The sequence below is a fragment of the Notolepis coatsorum genome (genome assembly GCF_963971535.1).
Source record: "Notolepis coatsorum genome assembly, chromosome: 4".
Lineage (NCBI taxonomy): Eukaryota > Metazoa > Chordata > Actinopteri > Aulopiformes > Paralepididae > Notolepis > Notolepis coatsorum.
This window is the reverse complement of record NC_140168.1, coordinates 146,738,165-146,756,316: the sequence shown is the minus strand read 5'-3', so window position 1 is coordinate 146,756,316 and position 18,152 is coordinate 146,738,165. Positions and strand designations below refer to the sequence as shown.

The 18,152-nt window shown below is 46.3% G+C and overlaps 1 pseudogene across 1 annotated transcript in view; it reads right to left on the bottom strand.

Moving 5' to 3' along the window:
* LOC311226722 (elongation factor 1-alpha-like) overlaps positions 1-12,385 on the bottom strand; it is a 93,890-nt pseudogene extending 81,505 nt beyond the window's left edge. The window contains exons 1-2 of the transcript in view: positions 12,242-12,385; positions 4,865-5,044 (exon numbers count right to left, since the gene is read on the bottom strand). The product of the transcript in view is annotated as an elongation factor 1-alpha-like (transcript). The remainder of the gene's footprint in view (positions 1-4,864; positions 5,045-12,241) is intronic.
* Positions 12,386-18,152: the final 5,767 nt, after the last annotated feature.

The window sequence follows — 18,152 nt, the reverse complement described above, 5'->3', positions numbered from 1 at the left end:
TATTCTAGAAGGTTGTAGAGTATACTAGTGCCTAGACTATTTTATGTTCCAGAATTATCTAAGAGACCCAGGGCATTTGAGCGATAAACCCAGAATATTCCAGATAGATCTTTTTGCAATGATATGTATTTGTCTCCTCAGAGACCAGAGACTGAAATTATAATGTATTATGAATCGTATTATACACAGTACACATTGTTATAGACGGCTTGCATATCGTCTGCTACCTTGATGAACACAATAAAGTCATTCTAACACTGGTATACATTGAGAAAGAGGCTTATCTGTTTCCGGCATTTTCGTCCTGCCTTGGGTTATTTGCTCCATTTCGATTCAGAAAATCCTCAGCTTCAATAGGTGTGTATATACCTGACCTGCGGCCGTCACTGCCCAAGAATGATAACAGCGCCGGGTATGATAGCCTTGGCTTGTAACCGGCTTTGAACAGCTTTTGCATCACCTCCTTGTATGGTAGACGTCGGATGATGGCATCTTTGCTCAAATCTTCGTAGATAAATATTGGTTTACCACCATAATTCAGATTCCCACGTTGGTTGCGAGCAAATTTGATGATGTCATCCCTTGTTGTAGTCTTCCGCAGAGTGACAATGATGACTCTTGGCCCGTTGATTATTTGCCCCCGAGAACCGATTCTGTAAACTTGGTCCACTTCTGGCACTGTGTTTGGATCGATGTTACCCAAAATCGTTGATAACACTGTTGGAAAGTTGGGATCTTCGCAGTTTACTGCTTCATCAAGCCCTACAATGCGGATGTTATTCCGCCTGTGGTAGCGTTGGGTTTCTAGTAGCCTCTCCGTCGCTTCGTTTTTAAGCCCTTGTATTTCCCTCCGATATTCTTCTTTCACACTTTCCATCTCTTTTCCCATCTCTGTCATGCCACCTTCGTTCGCCTTGACTGCCCGTGTAATTTCTGTCACCGTAAAGCGACCGCTCTCATAACCTCTTCGAATTTAGTATCGATGTGTTCAACGTGTGCTTTGAAAGCGACCATCTGTTCTTTTATCAGGATAGTCAGAGAGTTGAAGTCGGGTTGTGTAATTGAACTGCTTGTGTCAGTTGATGTTATTGGAGCAGTGAGGGATCCGATGGATGTTTTTGCTATTATCTTCTCAAAATCGCCTGCTTTTTCCTTCACGGTACTTTTTTCTGATGTTCCTGTTATGTTGTCATCTATTGTCTCCCTCTCGGGGCCAGTTGTCCTTGGTCCCTGTGTATTCTCCTCTATATTCCCCGCGTCGGGGCTTGTCACCAACGGATCTGCCACAGCGTCGCCTGTCATTTTCCTTGAACGTGTTTCAATCGGCGCCGTTAGAATTGCTGTGTCTTGTTTCCTTCCACCCTTTTTCTTATCCTTATCCATGTTGTCTTTTGATATAGTTAGTAGAGGTTCTCATCAATACATACGATGTGGTCTAATCTCTTTTGGTATTGTCCAAATAAGGTTTTTAAACGAAATTAACGATAACGGGAGCGGAGCTGTAACCAATTGCGTGCGCTACATATTGCAGCTAAACCGGAAGAGATTTGCAAAGAACAATCTTGTGGTCAGACTCCACGACAGTACTCACATGGATCCGGTCTGATTCGTGCAGATACAAGGTCTTCGTGGGAGTCAGAGTCACAGAGATTCAAGAGTTAACAGAAGTAGCGAGCTGGAGGTATGTGGACACCAAACACAACCCAGCTGACGTCATCACCCGGGGAATGTCCCTGGATGACCTCACCCGTCACAACCTATACAGTGACGGACCAGAGTTTCTCAAGCTCCCGGAAGAAGAGTGGCCTACACCCACCCCACGGGAGGCGAGTAAAGAGGAGGCCGAAAACAAGAAACCTATGTTCTGTGGATTGAACACACTCGTCTCCACAGACCCCGACATAGACGATTGCCTCACCCTACAGAGTGCGCAGCTAAAGACATTTCTGTGGCACCACCCAGAGGTTCAGCCCACGACTGACATTTCAGCAGCTGACTACGAAGAAGCAGAACTTCTTCTACTACAACGAGCCCAGAGAGACTCGTTCCCCGATGAGCTAGCCTGTCTACAGGGAGCAAAGCCCGTCCCATCAGACAGCAGACTGCTCCACCTAGCCCCCGAGAGCGACGCCCATAGTCTCATCAGAGTGGGTGGTCGTCTGCGGAGAGCCCCAGACTTACCGGATGACGTCAAGTACCCGATAGTCTTGAACAGCCGACACAAGGTCACAGAGCTGATCATAAAGAAATACGACGAGGATGTGCACCACGCAGGGGCAGAGAGAGTCTTCGCGGAGATCAGACGTCGTTATTGGATACTGCAAGGGAGAGAAGCAGTGCGGCGCTTCCAGCGAACCTGTCTAGACTGTCGTAAGTGGCGAGCCCAGCCCAGTATACCCCGGATGGCTGACCTACCTCCCTGTCGCCTCCGACTCGGCGACAAGCCTTTTCACTCCACCGGTATGGACTGTTTCGGCCCGCTGTATATAAAGAAAAGAAGAGGAACCGAGAAGCGGTGGGGTATTGTATTCAAATGCATGACCACCAGAGCGATACATATCGAACTCCTTCCAACCATGAGCACAGACTCATTCCTTATGGCCTTCCGAAGATTCACATCACGGAAAGGAAAACCGTCTACATTATTGTCTGATCACGGGACAAACTTCAAAGGTGGAGAAAGAGAGCTGAGAGAGAGCTTCCAAGCTATGGGCCCAGAACTTAAGACCCACCTCGCTCCATCCCAGATTGACTTCCAGTTTAATCCCCCGAACGCACCTCACTTCGGTGGAACTTGGGAACGAGAAGTACGTTCTATAAAGACAGCCCTGTACGCCGTGCTTGGGGCCCAGACCGTGGCGGAAGAAGTCTTAATGACAGTCCTCACGGAGATCGAGGGAGTATTGAACTCAAAGCCCCTCGGTTACGTCTCAAGTGATGTAGCAGTTGTCGACCCAGTCACCCCCAACACACTCTTGATGGGGCGGCTGGACCCCGCGCTACCCCAGACAATGTACAGGCCTGAAGAAGCGAACGGCCGAAGAATGTGGAGGTACAGTCAAGTATTGGCTGACAAGTTTTGGAACAGCTTCCTACTCCACTACCTACCGTCTCTGCAGACCCGCCAGAAATGGGTGAAAGAGAGAGACAATTTGACAGAAGGAACAGTCGTCATGATTATCGACCAGTCACTACCCCGAGCTATGTGGCCGGCTGGCCGCGTAAGCAAAGTGATCACCGGTGCCGATGGAAAGGTCCGAGCAGCTGAAGTGCTCGTCCAAGGGCGGACCTACACCCGACCCGTGGCGAGGCTAATAGAACTGCCAAGGCTCCCCGATACTATCGATGACGACCATGACCCCATGACTTTGTGAACTGACTGACCCTCACAGCGGACATTGAGTAGTGGACAGTGCGGTTAATCTGTCTCTGCTTAGCTAATTAGGTGGGACTAATTAGGGGGCGGCTGTTACGAAGGATCAGATTAAACCGAATATATATATTTATTTATTGATATATATTGAATAGTATTTGTATATCGTTTGATATCCCTTGTATATTCCTTGTACATATACACGGAATATCCCTTTAGCCTACTATAGCCCATAATAGTTCATTCTCTTATTGGACAAAAGGACCAGGCGCCAGGGGACCAGCCCCTGGCGTCAAGTTCAAAGGTACCGACGAGACATGTCCGTACTAGCCCCGGCCCCGCTCAGGGATACGGCTACCGAAATGAGAGTGGCACTATTTGTTCACCGTGCATATAAATATAGCGCAAGTAAATGTAGAAGACCCTTTTTAGTCCTTTACCCTTCTTCCAACTTAGTAACAGAACGTGAAGCCTCACCCACGATACCACGTGCGGTGTAGTATGGCCTGTTTGGCCTTAGAATAGCATCGAGACCTCGTGCGAATTAATAACTGAATTGTCAGAGTTTGGCACTGTACCGTCGAGTGCGACGTATTTCTATTAAGTAATAATAGTCTATCGTGTATGGTGCATCGTGCGGTTAGAGTTCTAAAGTGACCAGCATCTCCAACGCTTCCTCGTGTTATCTAGAGTCTTATCCGGGCTGGGCCGACCACATGGCGCTTTCATCCGAGGAGATCTAGGCGAGGACCGAGGGACATGTACACTGGATTACCTACCCGACGACTGCTGAGCCCTATGCGGCTGGAATATATATTTGCTTTGGTACTGTGATTTGTGGAGCGGATAATCGCCGACGCCTGTGAGTGTTGGATTTACCCCCGAGAGGAGTCAAGTTGAGTCGGCGCTACAGCCTACAGCCTACAAGAGAACCAAGGTGTATTCATCTGCGGATCAAGAGTCTACTGCACTGTCTTCTGTACTTGAAGTCTCCCTAGATATCGTTGACCAGACGGTCTACTACCGACGGCTCTCCTACCCCCCCTACCGGCTTACAACCGGGAGGACCCCTTCCAGAACATCCCGCTATATCATTAAGTGTACCATAGATCTAATTCCCTAAGAGCCAGGTTGTATACTTGCTTCCTGCGTAACCAGAGATTGGACATTCAGTGTTGATTTGCCTACGAGTACTCATTTGCCTTACAAGTGCATTCAAATCATAAATGTAATAGTAAATATCATATGTACCTTTTGCTATATTAAATATTTGATTATTACCTTTGTCTGGAACCGATTTCATTGTGGAAAGTGTTCATCATATTTAGATATCGTGTACTGTATGGCCAGTAGTTAAAGTACATAAAGCGGTAGTGGTTTAATGATACCATACTTATCAATACAGTCAGGGAATTGTACCCCTCAGTTACAGTAACGAAGTACAATTACTCAAGTACTTTACACCCCTGGAAATGAAACGGTCTCGCTCACCTGGGAGGTACCGGTTATCATGTTCTTGATGAAATCTCTGTGTCCCGGGGCGTCAATGACCGTGACATCGTATTTTTCAGTCTGAATCTTCCAGAGGGCGATGTCGATGGTGATGCCACGTTCCCGCTCAGCTTTCAGTTTGTCCATCACCCCGGCGTACTTGAAAGAGCCTTTTCCAAGCTGCAAAGAAGACGGTGTGGAAAGGTTTGTGGATTGAGAAATAATGAGACATTTACATTTACATTTAGTCATTTAGCTGACGCGTTTATCCAAAGCAACTTACAAGTTCTGTACGACAAGTCTTCAGGAAGGGCACAACTCTATCAGCTGAGTAACAATGTTCATCAAAGTGTTGAGTGCTACAGTTAATTGTTTTATTCTTTAAAAATGTTTATTTCAGATAATGGTTAAAGAAGTGCGTCTTCAGTCGACGGCGAAAGATTGGACGGGTTTCGGCTGTCCTAACTGGGGTGGGTAGTTCATTCCACCATTGTGTGGCAAGGACTGAGAATAGGCAACTTCTCTTTGATGACCCTCCCGGAGCTTGGACAGGAGTAGGTCTGAGGCGGCCAGAAGATGCAGAGCGTAGGGGTCTTGAGGGTGTGTAGTTAGAGACCAGTGACCGGAGGTAGGCGGGAGCGGTTCCCTTTGCCGCACGGTATGCCAGGTCGAGGGCCTTGAAGCGGATTCGTGCAGCAATGGGGAGCCAGTAAGAAGTGGGGTGACATGGGCTGACTTCGGTAGGTTTGAGATCAGGCGGGCCGCTGCGTTCTGAATGAGTTGAAGAGGCTTGGTGGCAGTGGCTGGGAGGCCAGCAAGCTGAAGCAGTGCGTTGCAGTAGTCGAGGCGGGATATGACTGTTGATTGGACGAGGAGTTGGGTGGCTTCTTTTGTCAGGAAGGGGCGGATCCTTCTGACGTTGCTCAGGAGGAATCTGCAGGTTCTGGTTGTCGCTGCGATGTGAGCAGAGAAGTTCAACTGGTCGTCGAGGACAACACCAAGGTTCTTGGCGGTCGGGGACGCGGTCACAGCTGCATTCTCGATTGTGATGGAAAGGTCGGTCAGGGAGGAGGATGTGGTTGGTCATCATCCAGGCGGAGATGTCGGACAGACAGACCGAGATCCGCTCAGAGACGTGGATATCTGAGGGAGGGAAGGAGAGGAAGAGTTGAGTATCATCGGCATAACAATGATACGAGAAGCCATGAGACGTGATAATGTTACCCAGTGATTTAGTGTAGAGGGAGAAGAAAGGGGTCCTAGGACCGAGCCCTGGGGGACACCCTTCCGCAGGGGGCGGGTGGCCGACAAGCTCCCTCTCCATGACACTTGGTAGGAGCGGTCATTGAGGTATGATGTCAGCCATGTCAGCCCAGAGCCAGCCACTCCCATTCCTGCAAGGGCCGCGAGGAGGATCTGATGGTTGACTGTGTCGAAGGCTGCAGATAGATCTAGGAGAATGTTGAAGTACCACAAAACTACAACTAAACTAAAACTTTTTGTATTTGACATCCTGTTCTTTCTCTGTCACTTGTCACTTGTATGATGTACTTGTGATTATGATATGTACTATTATGATTATGATGCACTTGTATGATGTAATATATTAAGCATTAACATATATATATATAGAGGATTAAATATATGTTTATTGTATATGCTGAAGGACCATGTATTATGGACCATGTATACAGCAGTGCAATTGTTCCGTTCTCTGTTAGAGTGGGTGCTGTTAGGAATGTGTGCTTCCCTCCCTGTGTCTGACCTTGGGCGTCTGCAAGGAAAGTGCACCACTTTCTGCAGCAGTTAACCCTTTCCTATCACACTACCGAGGGAAAAGCCATCATACAACGGGTGATGATTTAACTACATGTGTGATGTGTAAACATATAACTAATGATTAAGTATATGTTTATTGTATATGTCTGTATTGTACATGTATATATATATATCTACATATACCTGTATATATCTATAAGCTCAGACCAGTGCAAATTGCACAGTCATGACATTGATGTATGATGAGAGGACTCTTAGGGGGTTTCCCACAGCACAGTAATCTGTTACTTTTTTTTAGTTACTAACTAGTGGAGTAGCGATGAGCCAATGACAACGACACAAGTTGAAAGAAGGAGTGTTTATCTGTGCTTGCTATAGGACGCTACGGACCTGTGTATATAAGGTACTGCTCGCTCGCTCTTAGGGGGGTTGACTTTTTTTAGCTCCATTCCAGAGTTGAGCGGTGTATGGAACCTGGACATGGCAGTTTTGGAAGAGTATTTCTCCCTCTGATGATACTCGTAGATGATATCTCTTTCTGTTTTAGATTTGAAGAGCTGTGCTAGGCTCTTAGCTAATCTTCTGTGATGATTTTTAAACCAGAGCGTTTTTATTGTTCTTCTTTGTTTATTCTCCTGGATTGGATTTTTCCAAGACAGTATTATTGTAACTGCTTTTTCTAATTAAACCAAACTTTGTTAAATACTTTTATTCAACTCGTGGACCGCGTTCTTCCTTTATCACTCCATCATGATCTTTCAAAACGCTGTCAATGCCCTGCTTTCATCTGAGATAAACGGGAGGTAATTATGTCCTGGTAGCCTGAGTAGATTCAATGCATGGCTGGTTACTGCTTCTAGCTAAAGTTATATCAATGACTATTCAGTACTTCTTACGTCTGTACCCGGGTTGGAGTAAAAAAATATGGCTTCGACGCGCATACCTTTGTATTGAGCGTGTTTTCGACCTGGTCTAATGGAAATGATTATTAATATTATACGCTAATATTACACTATTATTAACACTTTAATCGCCGGAAACGCCGAAACTCGTCATTGCGCGCCATGCTCATTCTGCCGAAGACGCCGTAACACGTCTTTGATATCAATATTTCAAAAATCTGTGATCGAAATCATATTTCTCCTCCGGGGACCTGAGATATACTGCTGAGCTCCACTCAACTCTCTAACGGTTCAAGAGCGCCATCTGGTGGCCGATCGGCAGATCGCCCAACAGGAAGTGACGCGCCAAACAGGAAGTGCTCACCCATATTTCGTCCGGGCACTCGCGATCGTTAGCAGGACTCCATCTCGACACACTGGATAATCAATCGCTCGCCCTAACTCAATAAACAACGTTATTTGGACGTATATAGTATTATACAACCTGGAAATGGTTCATCTAGATCAACATCCCATAATAGAAAACTGTCTACTCCAAGCTGATCGCCCAACGGCCCGAGGAGACTGGGGTAAGTTTCAGCGTTTATTATTACCGTGTTCGATATAAACTGCTCTGATGATCATATCACCCACACTAGATGAATCATCTAACGTTGCCCACGGAATTATAAACGACCCCCCGCCCATCCGGTCAACATCAGATGATAAGTAGTAACTTCTAAAACCACCTCCAGTTGAAATGTTTTATCTGGCACAGATCGCTATCAAACTGTATTTCATCATCAATATAATGCATTGGGGGCTATAAAATCAAGTTCTAGAGAAAGCTGCAGAAAACGATAAAAACATACTTATACTTTAGACCGTATTTTAGTATGAATATGTGAATGAAAAAGTATAACGTTGCTACACCCTGAACAATAGATATAGGACATTGAATGGGCCATAATAATGTCAATTTAGCAATACAATTTAAAAAGTTATAGCCCTGCAAAGAAGGGGAACTTCTCCATAGACAAATAGAGCTGGCTAGGGATGGTAAATTATGAATTTAACCATGGCGATCAAAGTGTTAATAGTACTACCTATTAAATAGTATTGCTGTGAATATGACTATTCAATGAAAGGAGTTTTCCCAAGCAGACATTCTGTTTATTACAAACAATGAAGAGGTTAACAACTCTTATACGCTTATATTTCATATGAAATGGATTAAACTAACCAGTGACTATGAAATAAGCGTGATTAGGATTAGTAATTGACTCGAGAACTTGGCGAGTTTAGCACCTCGCTGGGGGATATCGAGCGGCCACAGGGTTTTTATCTCGAAACGGTGTTGAGATAGATAGAGACACCTGTAGCTCTTAACAGAGAATCAGGACAGAGGAGAGGCCTTTCGCTTTTGCTAAGTGAAGTCCCTCTGTGACCGCAATGAGGGCCGTTTCTGTGGAGTGGCCATACTGATTAGCCAGACTGATTAGGGTCTAGGACGTCATTCTGTAAGTTGGTTGGATACAGCACGTTCAAGTGTTTTAGAAAGGAAGGAGAGAAGAGAGACAGGACGCTAGTTGCCTATGACGGTGGGGTTCAGGTTTTTTTTTTTTTATGAGTGGCGTGACTCTGGCTTGTTTTAGGCAGGTGGGGACCACCCCCGAGTTGAGTGAGTTGATGGTTGCAGTTAGGAATGGGAGGATGTCTGGTGCTATGGTCTGGAGGAGCGGTACGCCAGGTCAAGGGCCTTGAAGCAGATTTGTGCGGGAATGGGGAGCCAGTGCAGGTCCCTAAGGAGTGGGGTGACATGGGCTGACTTCGGTAGGTTTGAGATCAGGCGGGCCGCTGCGTTCTGAATGACTTTTTGCAAAATGGTATTTCACAACAATCTATTATTATTTCCTTAACCCTTTCACTAACCACACTACAGAAGGTTAACCCTTTCACTGCCACACTACAGACGGTTTTATGGTAGTGAAAGGGTTAACCTTCTGTAGTGTGGTTAGTGAAAGGGACAACCAACATACAGATGCTTCTTTATAGAGAAGAGAAATTGCTAGTTATTAGCCTCATCACAGGTGGAAAACGTCTCACCTGGAAGCATAGAGTAGATCCAGCCCTAATGGGCCTGAATGGTTGGTTTTCTGAACGTCTGTGTATTTGCTTCAGGTCAGTTCTGTTAAGTACTTTAATGTCCCAGATGGGACATTCAGCTGACAGTCACATTGCTGGCGGAGTACACTTTGTGTCCTAGTACGAGAACATTTATCTAATAATGCCGTCATTTATGAGTTCTCAACAGGCTAGAAGAATGCACTCATTAGAGTGCAAGCCTTTTCACAGAGGCTTAGAAATATCCACACTTTGCCAGTTTCAACAGACCCAGGCAGTAAATCCACATTTTATGAATCAACAGTGTCACACAACACTGTCGTATGATAAAGACATTTGTCAAGTTTGGTGCAAATCAGACTAAGCATTCACAAGTAACACGTAATTTCTTATTTAACCCTTTCACTACCACACTACTGGTTAACCTTCTGTAGCGTGGTTGTGAAAGGGTTAACCCTTTGTCGTGTGGCAGTGAAAGGGTTAACCCTTTGGTGTGTGGAGGTTGAAAGGGTTAACATGCATTTTTTCCTAAATTGGACCTGGAGGTCAAAGGTTTGGCCTACTGTAGCAACTATATAAATAATACCTTGTTGGGCCCCAGATGCGACACAGCAAGTTCTGTGAGAATCAGGGCCTAGGGCGGCTAGGTGGTGCAGTGGGCAAGGCACTCACCACCAATGCTGGAGATGCTGGGTTCGAGCCCAGCTCTCCACATTGTTTTCAGTTTGGCTGGTCGTCCGTACTAATACAATTGGCAGTATTAGGGGGAGGGAAAACTGAGGGTTAGTTGTAACGTTAGTTTAGGTTCGTGTTAACGTTAGATAATGTACAAAATAAACGTTTTCCGCTGCTATAAACGTCGCACTTTTATTTTGACAACCCCAGAAAGGAAGTCATTATATATGCTTTATTTACCATCCTGATCTGTGTTAGCTCCGGTTAGCTCAGAGCGTCCGGTATAACAATACCAGCCATTGGATTACTGTTTTCTAAATTGGGGAGGCTTTTAATCGTCAAGGTAAGAGGATTTCAAGTCATGGTATCCATAAACTTCAATCGGTTCAGACTCTTTGAATGAATGAGAATGTCAACAATCACGACGACACGTTGAAATCACTGGCTGCGCTCAGAGAGGAGTGGTTGGGCAAAAAAAAAGTATATTTGCTTATAAAACTTAATTGTCTAATTCAATTATTTTTTATTTCTCCACGTGGTGAATACACAGGTCACAACATGTTTACATGAACGTTTTGGAGTTGTATTTGGAGTGTATTCTGCAATCTGTTAATAAACTTTTCAATCAATCAATAAAACTATACACTGTAAGGCTCCGGCCCGCCTCACTTCCAGTGATGAAGCTAAGCTATGCTAACGGAGCGACTGTTCCCTAAGCTAAATGTACGCACAGAGACAAAAAAGGTATGTATCTTCTTGTCTAACTCCAGGGAAGATGTTAAATAAGCTAATTTCCCAAAATGTTGGAGTTTTCCTTTAAGGGTAAAGGTTGCTAGACTACAATTTGTCTGTGAGTTGTAAATTGCTGATTATTATCGATCTCAGTATTTCCTTCTACTTGCTTTCTGTATGACTTGATGCTGAGATATTGCATGATCAACCAATGACAGTGGCTGAAAGGCAACATCACACCTAGCAGCAGGGTACATTTCTGGCCATTCCGAGTTGGTCTGGGCACTTGGGTAAATTACTCTTAAGCTAAAACTACTTGCTAGGAAATGTTAGAGTTAGGAGGTCTCTCAGAGTATTCTGAGGATGTTTGTGAATACGGGTAAACAGCTTAGGAGGAGTAGGGGAAAAATATAATAACTGTTAATGGCATTAGTCATCAGTCTGTATGGCATACATCTTGTTCAAAGACACACAAACAAACAGACAGACAAACAGGTGAAAACATAACCTCCTTCACAGAGGCCACCATTTGAGGTCATCACAGCTATGCAAAGTTACACGTGCATACAGGTTTTGTGCATGGGGGAATATAGGAAGGAGATTTTACTGCATGCTATTACTCTTGAACCAGGCTCCTGGCCTGAGGGGGGAGGGTGTATGCCGTCCAACACACACACCTGGCTCTTTAGTAGTATTATGTACAGACCTGGAAGAATGTTGTACTACCTATTTAGTTTAAAGAATATATATATATCTTTTTTGTATTATTGATTGATGACTCACTCATGATGGAGATATAACTTCTGTCACCAGTCAGGGATCCCACACCACAGAGACCTGTCTCATTCATCTGATTGACTACCATCAAGTAACATTTTGCAATTATGTTGGAATGATCTTGCTCGACCTCCAGAAAGCTTTTGATACCGTGAACCACACTATATTGGCGTCAAAGCTAGAGTGCATGGGTTTTAGTCAGACTGTTGGTCCTCACTATATCTACACAAATCACTGAAACCTTTGTTTTCCAATTCCCAACATTCAAACTAGCCAACTATGTTTCCAGCACTGGGTCACTACATAATTCTGGAAAACTACCAATATAGTTATATGCATTTCATTATGCCCCTGCACAAAGATATAGGAATACTTATGTGTATGTGACTGCAACCAAAGTGTGCCTTACTTCTTGGGCTTCCTTCTCAAATTTGTCAATTGTTCTTTGATCAATTCCTCCCATTTTGTAGATCATGTGGCCTGTGGTGGTTGATTTTCCAGAATCCACATGGCCGATGACCACGATGTTGATGTGGATCTTCTCCTTCACCATGGCTGGCTCTCTGCTGAGACATATTGGCCATAGAGCAAAAGGTTTCACATTATACTGTGTGTAAATCAGAAATCAGAAACACTCATCATTCATTAACAAATAAATACCAACAAACAGATCTTCATTCTATGTCAGTGTGCAGCACTGGGGAGATATGTCTGAAAAAGATATTAAAATAGTATGATCATCATAGTATCTCTTATTATCCTAACTATTAGCTCAATTATTATTGTCTGTTTTTTATAACGACTGTTTCTAGGATCTCCATGGATCCAGTTCTTAGGTCACATATTATGATTAAGGCTGTCGAAGTTAACGTGTTATTAACGCGTTCTGTTCCACACTAGCTCACGCTCAGCGTTCATTGCATATATCTCGCTTCAGCATATATACACTGAATAATTCCACAATGTACCTTTAAATGCCAGCATTCATCTGGCCACACCCCCATCCGCTTACCTATATAAGCAGGGGTGGTGCCACACACTCATCTCCTTCTCAAATTTCATATGCCCACTTGACGTGGAGAAAAATATTGTTTACAAGGAAAGGAAGAACAAGGAGATATGTTGACATCATATCTTTATTTTCTCTCTCACTATTTTCGAGAAAATACGGCAATGTTGTCTTCGTCACTGGAGTGTCTGGAAGATGGTGATCATTCTAAAAACCCTCCACCGGTTTTCGTATTGGGAACACGCCGCTGCATGCTTCTCAACTGCAGTTCCTTGCTGTGTTTGTTGGGGTGAAACCTTTCAGGCCACAGCTGAACTGTAAGACGCGCCGCTGTTGTGAGGAGCGGTGGGTTTCAGGTTGGGTGAGTACTGTCGCTGGCATGCTTCACTTGTCTGTTAGTGCTATGGGGGCTACTTGACAATGTTTATGAAAACCGGCCCCAGGCTAGGGTCCTTTGTTCAGTCTCCTAGACGACAGAAGACCTTGGTCTGAAGCCATTTTAGTTTAACTAGTGGGCCGCGACCATTAACACTGGTGATCCCTGTGTGTTCTGGACGAGTGGATATCTCTCTGTCCCGTGTTAAGCCCCTTCTTTCATATCCAAATGAGAGTATTCCTTCACGAGGAGATATGTGCATGGATGTGCGATAGCGGCAGATCCATGTTCAAGTCAGCTACACAAGCCAGTTTGGTATTGTGCTGATTCCGTCGGGTGTTGGTAAAATCACCGTTGTAAAGCTGTGTGACATCTTGTTTCTCTTTTCGCTTAAAAAGTGAGGAGGGTTTTCAGAACGGCGGCCTGTCTGGGTGAGTGTTATGTCATTGTGTACAAAGTTCAGATGATAGCTGCTTAGCTTACGGTTAGCCAGTCAGCTGTTAGCTGCGGTGTTAGCCTGCTGGGATCACTGGGAAGCGTTAGCTTGCTGCTATCGGACAAGGCCAGCGCGGGGTAGCTCCGGCTCTTCGCGCGCCGCCGCGCGCTTCCCTCTGGTCGCGTGCGCCGTTCGCTCGGCGTCTCGCGAGCAGGGGCAGTAGCGACCGACGGTTGGGGCGACCGTTAGCTTAATGCTACTCTGTTGAACGTGCTTTGATTATAACATGTTTTACACTCTTGACTACGACGTCATCCTTGACAGGGGATGTTCGTCGACCCTGCCCTGAGCCTGGACGGGGATTGCGTCAACAAAGAGGACTGTAGCGACTGGTTGGAGCGACGACGCTGCCCAGTTCGAGCAACACAGGATCGGCTGTGTTGTCTACGGGGTCTTGAGTCTGCACTTCGCTGATCTACGTTCCGGGTAGGACAAGGTTTGACCAGACCTTATAACACGTCTTCTGGTTTTACTTTTCTAAATGTTTTGTGAATAACGATGTTTTCCCAAAACGTGTGTTGCTGCAATGCATTTAGGATACGATGCGAGTTATGTGTGAACTGTCTTTGTCACTGGCAGTTAGCTTCTCCGTGCAAATCGGGTTGTTACAGATGTGAAAATGATCTGGTTGTTGTGTGAGAAACATCATGTGTGTTTATATGTACCGTGTACTCACAACTAAGGTAACTAACCTATGAAGCTATGCTTGGTGACAAATGAGTAAAAGAATGTTCTTTTCTCAGCCTGTGATGACAATGAACAGTGTTCACATATTAACAGGTTTTCCTGTTTTAACTGGCCGTATTAAGGGTAAAATAAGAGGATTGTGTTTCCCCCCGGTTCCCTGGAGACTTTTTCATCCTCCTATCAGACATGTTGCACTACATTGTGTCTTTTGTGTGGTAGGGATGCGATGTAACCCTTAGCTTGATTGCTGAGGTTGTGCTAAAACTGCTGGAGAAACTTTATTTTCCTAAAAGAAAAGATTGTTTGGTCGCTGTCGTGTGTGCTTAGCAAGGCCTGTGGCCGATACTAATCGAGAATTATGTATTCTCTCATTATGAAAAACGGCGTTCCTCTGTAGAGTGTTTTTGCCATTTTTTGTAGGTGATGATGGGTTGTGTGTGTCATGTGACCTACAACTGGGTTGGACTGGCCACAGAAGCACATGTGTATGTTGGACCGGGGCTCTTAGAGCCCTCTCTATTCTGTGTTTTTTCCTTAGTAAAAATCATATAGCAGGTTAGCTCATGCGCTGTGTGGAGCTGTCAAACGCTTCATAGAGCTGACTATGACTGTTTCATATTCTCTTTTTGTCATTACATCGTATCATGGGTGTGGGGTCGTAAAGGGGTGAACTGGTGACCTTTCCTCTCCCCCTTGTTTCTGTCGGTCAGGGGTACACCCCCTGTCCTTCAAGGTTCCCGTCACGTTGCGGTTCGGCACGTTACGTGGGGGGGGGGGAGGGAGTTTCCTGGTACCACGGCCTGGAATATTGGGCGTGTGCACCGCAGAAATTCCCCCGCCATAGAGTACGTCACGTGCGCGTCTCTGTTGGTAGGACTTCCGTGTGCTGTTCAGGTCCATGTGATGGATCTGTTTCAGGGGGGTGGTCAGGGCTCCTCCTCACCAAGCGCCTATTCTGGCCTTCTGTGACTTCGGACTCCTCCTTCCATGTGAGGGAGCCTCCATCAGAGTACAGAGCTTTCCTCCTCAGATTGTCAAAGTGAGTGGACCCTCTAGAAGGTGTCCTATTCTATTGTATATGTATTCGATTCAATTCGATTATTGAGTGTGTATGGGTTCAGTGCCTCTTCCCCGGAGAGCCCTAAAACCAATTTTTTTCATGGCTCAAAGTACAATATATTATTTTCTATCTGTAAAGCTCGCGTGGGAAGTCTCTCTGGGGATCCCTGTCTCCTTCCTATGGGAGGGTGGTGGGATGTAAAAATGTTAATTTTTTTTTTACCCCCGGCTGTGTAGACTGGGATACATACTGTTGATGCTTCCTTCTTTTCTATTCAAAAAGTGTTGGAGTTAGGAAGTGTCACACCCCTCTTGTCGTTCCCCTGGGCGCCTTGGGGATTCAATGACGGGTCTAAATAGCCTGTTCATTGATGGGGGTGTGTCCCGACGCACGTATAGTGCTAGCTCGCTGTAAACAGGCGACTGACTGGCACGCCTTGGTTGCTTGTGGTTAAAACGCCGTTTTTATAAAGTAACTGAGATGGGGGTTTTTCCTCTTCCGACGACCACATCCCACGACCTGGGTTGGTTATCGACGGATTCTCGTTCATGTCTGGGGGATGATGACGGAATGGATCTGAACATATGTAGAGGGGTCTCACGCCCTTGGGGTGGGCCACCAGGCGCGGTTCGCCCGAACGTCTGGGTGGCGCCTTCTTTTCATGTTAAGATCGACACGCATATCTGCCCTTTCTCCTGGAGTAGGCATGTCGGCGTGGTTAGGGCACGGGACTGGTTCTGGTCACGCTGGTCCGGATCAGTTGAACCCGTTGTCCGACGGGGATGCAGATCTGCTGTTCTGGTACCCTGAGGGACTTGGGCTTTTTTCAGGGGGAAAAATGCCAGGTCGGTCCGGGTGTCACAGGGTTAAGCGCTATGGAGACCCTGGTTGGGTACGTTTTTACTCAGCACTGTCGTAATGGCTTACGGCCATGCCAGCCTGTACACGCTCGATCTCGTCGGATCTCGGCCGCTACACAGGTTGGTCCTGGTTAGTACTTGGTTGGGAGACCGCCTGGGAATACCAAGTACGGTGTGCTTAGGGGCTGGTTCTCCATTCTTTTTCGCTCCTCTCTCACGCATGGCGAAGAGGGGCCTGTTGGGGTGGTCTTTGACCTCCTCTGGTGACCCTGTGCTTCCCGTATCGCCAGGCCCGGTCCGAGGTAATGTTTCGTCGACCCGTAGGCCTGGGTTAACCCTTTTTTGAAAACTGAAACACTTGTACTGCGGTATAGCCGGTGTATACCCGCAGGTGTGTTTTGGAGTTTTTTCTTGAGGGGTTATAGGAACAACCATCGCATTGGGTAACGCCAAGGTGGTTGATTCCCTGGTGTGTTGGAGCAGTGTCAACTCTCGGGTTCACCGGTTGAGGGTGCCCCTGCACGTTCATGACGTCTGCCAATCGTGTCAGCCTTCTCTGCCTCAACCCCTCTGGGTGGGGGTTTTTAAATGGAGGCTTGGTCATGCAACGCCGCCAGCTTCCGCTCCTTCCGCCGGCGCGGCTGTGTTCAGCTGTCCCCTCTGGCGCCTGTCTCGTCCGCAGTCTCCAGGCTAGGGTTAATAGCCTGTTGCCTGGTTTTTCCCCGGTGCGCTGCCTGCTTCCGTTGGTTAACCTTTTTTGTGTGCTTACGGCCATGCTGACTGCCTGTTGCAGGGTCAGTGTGCCAGGCGGTGTACTGAGGGGCTTTTGTCCGAATACGCTGGCGTGTGGGGGGCGCGGCACTACGTGCCCACCTGGTGGGGTCTTGATGCTGGCATCATGGACTTCTCCGGGCCCCCATTCCAGGGAGTCCAGTCCTTTTGGTGGGTCTGGGTCTTCCTTCGCGCTCCGCTGCTACGGCCTTGCCACGGGGTTGGGTTTGCCCTTGACCCTGTGATTCTGGGGGCAGTAACGAGGTTGTTTCCCTCCGTTCGTTCCCGGGTGGCATGCGGGTTGTGCGTGTGTGTAGTCGTGGGGTCAAGCCACGGTCTGCTCACCCTGTGCGCTGAGTTGCTTGAGTGCCTCTTCGCACGGTCGGGTCCGTCGCCCTCCCGTGAAGCCACCAATAGGGGGGGTGCCCTCCATTAGGGTGGGTCGGGGGGGCTCGGCCCTCCCTGGTCTGATGGTTGTGGGGGGCCTCAGCAGGGTACATTTGTCGAGCTTCTAGCTCCCGCTCAGCTCCTATTATGCAATGAACGCTGAGCGTGAGCTAGTGTGGAACAGAACGTTAGGTTATGACTATAACCAAGTTCTGTCAACACTTAGTGAACGCTCAGCGTTTAGACGACGCTGCAGGCCCTTGATTTTTCATTCTTTCATTGTGATGAAATTTGTTGGGAAGGAGATGAGTGTGTGGCACCACCCCTGCTTATATAGGTAAGCGGATGGGGGTGTGGCCAGATGAATGCTGGCATTTAAAGGTACATTGTGGAATTATTCAGTGTATATATGCTGAAGCGAGATTTATGCAATGAACGCTGAGCGTTCACTAAGTGTTGACAGAACTTGGTTATAGTCATAACCTAACGTTAACGCACTATTCTTTTTGAGTCATCAGCCCTTGTTTGGGTGAATGTAACAAGTTCCTAACGTTTTCTTTCCCCTATTATTTCATGCACACTTTATTCATTGTTTTAAATTATTATTTTCTTTTAAGTTATTTTGTGCATCACTCTGTTTTGAATTTGATGCAAATTTGCAATGCATGAGGGTC